Here is a 3,301-nt window from a genome sequence, read left to right on the forward strand (position 1 = left end):
ATAGTGGGCCTATAAGAAGAAATAATCCACAGTAATCAATTTAGATTTGCAACCTCAATAATTGAAAGAACAGGTAGAAAAAAATTTAACTATGACCTTTTCAATAAGCCCTGATTGACGATACATTTTAATCTTCTCCCTATACCTTTCCAGTGCAATCTTCTAACCTAATAGTTATTTTCTTGCTGTACTTTGTATAAATATATTTATAGCTATAAACAACCCGGGACTTGCCCACCAGCCAGCTTTTGTATTTGTATAATGCTTGGCACTTACAAGATTCTCAAAAATTACTTGGTAAGTAAAAGCATAAATGGAAGACTGTTAATTGCTATCCTTATGACTCACATGATATGACTCTGTGTGTCCTCTTTCGCCATTGTTATTTGAATGGATGGACCTGCCACAAAAATCAAATGGGAGCCTCAGAATTCTACAGCATAAATCATGGAACTCCAGAATGTTTGTGCCAAATGCACAGGATGTTAAAAGTCTAGAAAGTCAGACACCTACAACAATGGAATTCCAAGATGTTTAGAGTCCAAACATCAGAATCAGGACCATAGTTTACTAGAAATCTAAGCTGGCTGTGCACAGGGGTACACTGGGAGCTCTTTTTTGGTCTCCCACCTGCTGGTTCTGGGTGAGCCCTAATTTTTTTATCCCTGAAGAGGTAAAGAGGCATCCACCCAGCTAACCCAGCTCAGCAGTGCAAAAGGATGGAGAAACTACGCACTCGTGGCTTCAGAAGCTTCGGGAGGAAGGGAAGGGTGCTGGGAGAAGAGGCTGCATTTCTCCATTTTAATTCAGCTCCTGTTCGCTGGGCCCCTTCTGGACTATGGGCTCATGCGACATTGTGGTCATGCAAGACTGGAGGCTGTCATTATCACAGGAAACCACTCTCAGCATCACTTCCTCAGGGATGGGGGGAGAAACACTGTGCTAGAAGCCTGTCCATCATCCCAGGGACCATGGCCCAAGGCTATGGAGCAGACTGGGGGTTGGAACTGTGGGGGAGGGGGCTGCACAAGGTCAGAGGGACCCAGGGCTCTAGGCCCAGTGGTGTGGCCTTAACTGCCCTGGCCACGGAACACTCTAGAGAGGCCAATCAGTTGCCCTGCAATTTGACAGCTTTTTCATTCAGGGATCTACCAAATGTCTGTGTTGATTTCTTGTGTGTTGATTTCATATCCACTTGCCAAGCTAGCCTGAGTCTCTGTGAGAACTCATGGTTCTCCTTTGCTCATGACTGTCCCTAGCACCTAGTTGCACTTGAAACAAAATATGTATTTGATCAGCTTTGCTCTTCGATTGAATGGATGTCACTGCTTCTTGGCCCTGCCCCTGGGGATGCTTTACACTGGGGGGGGGGGAGGGTTGCTATGTATTTGGCACAGGGTCTCCCTGCTGACTCACAGTGATCCTCCTGTCTCAGCCTCCCCAGAGCTGGGATTGTAGGCCTACGCCACCACACCTAGACTCTTTGGCTGGCTCAGAGAGGTCATGAATCCTCTGCTCAAGCCCTAGCTCCCCTGCTGCCCTGAGGGAAGCACAACTCAAGACCAGCAGAGGAGCCTCCCAGTCTGCTCTGCAGGCTCTGTCTGATACTCTGAGGCCGCTGTCAGTGTTCACTGCACTGTCCTTTCTAGGGACACGGTGCACGACCACACCTGTGGACACTTGCTGAGTTCCCTGCACAATGCAGTGTGTTCAGCTGGTCACACCACGACCCAGGGCTAGCGTCCCAGAACACCCCACCCCCGGGACCGGTGCTGTCCGTCTCTAAAACGGCCAGGGATTTGCCCACCAGCTAGGACCTGGTTCCATGCGCCCTAACACAGGGGCCGGGTGAACTGCTGGCAAAACCCCTCAAACCGCACAAAGAGGCGCGAGGTGTGAGGCAAATTCCCAGGGACACTCCATCCGCCACCCCACCCCCAGCTTTCATCTCCCAGGCCCCAGCCAATAACCAGAAGGTACCCACCTGGTGTGCAGAATGGGTGGCAGCGACCCTCTCTCTTCTGGACCCCGCTGGGGACACCCCCACCCCCCACACCGTTGCTCAAACTGCTGCTATGCATGCTGCCTTCCCCTTCTTAATTATTACTGTCCCGCTTAATTGGGCGGCCCCGCGTGTGTGCACGCGTGTGCGCGTGTCCCCTGGGCAGGGGGCGGGGGTCACTCTTGACACATGGGGCGGCCGGGTGGAGCGGGTGCTGGCGCCCTGCCCGAGAGCGGGACCCTCCCCCAGCCCGGCCGCTGGGGATCGCGGCGCAGACAGATGGGCCAAGCCCAGGGCGGGGGCGCGCTGACGGGGTGCGAGACGGCGGCGCGGGGCTCTGGGCTGACAAAGGCGGGCGGCGGGCGCCTTATCAGCGCTAGCAGACCGGGCCGGGCCGGGCCTGGGCCCACCGCGCGCACAAAGCCGGCCGGGCGCGGCGCGGAGATTAATTGCCCAATCAAGTTGGCTGGCGGGCGGGCGGGGCCGCAGCCCCGGGGGACGGGGGCGGCGCATAATGAAGTGTGCAAAAAGTTAATTTGCTCCGCGACTCGCTGCTTGCCACAATCAAAGGCGGCGGCGGGGAGGTGGAGGGCTAGGGGCCTCCTTTCCCTGCCCCAGCTTGCGATCCCGAGGCAAGGCGGGGTTCGGGACTCGGAGCTCCCCAGCACTAGAAGGCAGAGGTCTCCAAGCGCGAGCTCTCACCCTCGTGCGCTGGGACCGCTGTGTGCCTTGGGCACCGCTCCGCCCTCTCTGGGGCCAAGCTCCTCTGCTGGGCGAAGAGTGGCTGACAGTTGGGGAGCGCTCACTGCTCCAAGGGGCTAAGCGCCTTGCTGGTGTGATATCTTTCCCCGCACACTCTGGGGCCTGGGATGTCTAGGATGCGGAGAAACCCGAGGCTTCCAGGTACTTTAGAAAGCACTCCAAGGCCTCTGGGTTTTTCCCTTGCTGTCCAGATCGCAGATGGAAAATAGACACAAGGTTAAATGTCAAGGACAACTACACGGGACAACTGAAAAGATGGTAGTATTCACAGTACTTATGAGGGGAGCACCAGACATGTACCACAGCTTTAAGGACAGGGTAGGTTTCTCCAGGCGTGTTTAAGGGAGAGTGGACAGGCTCTAGGTGGGGGAACCAGAGCTGGGATTGTCGTGTGCCAGAAGAAGCCTCCATCAGTCAGCTGGAGAGGATGCGCTTATCTCCTCGTATAGCTAGTTCCAGTGGGGACACAGAGTCCTGATCTTTGCTGATTCACCTGAGACAAAGAGGAAGGGGAAGGGTCTTGTCTGGACTCCTCTG

The sequence above is a fragment of the Octodon degus genome, unplaced genomic scaffold (assembly GCF_000260255.1).
Source record: "Octodon degus isolate 3935 unplaced genomic scaffold, OctDeg1.0 scaffold00037, whole genome shotgun sequence".
In the NCBI taxonomy this organism is placed as follows: domain Eukaryota; kingdom Metazoa; phylum Chordata; class Mammalia; order Rodentia; family Octodontidae; genus Octodon; species Octodon degus.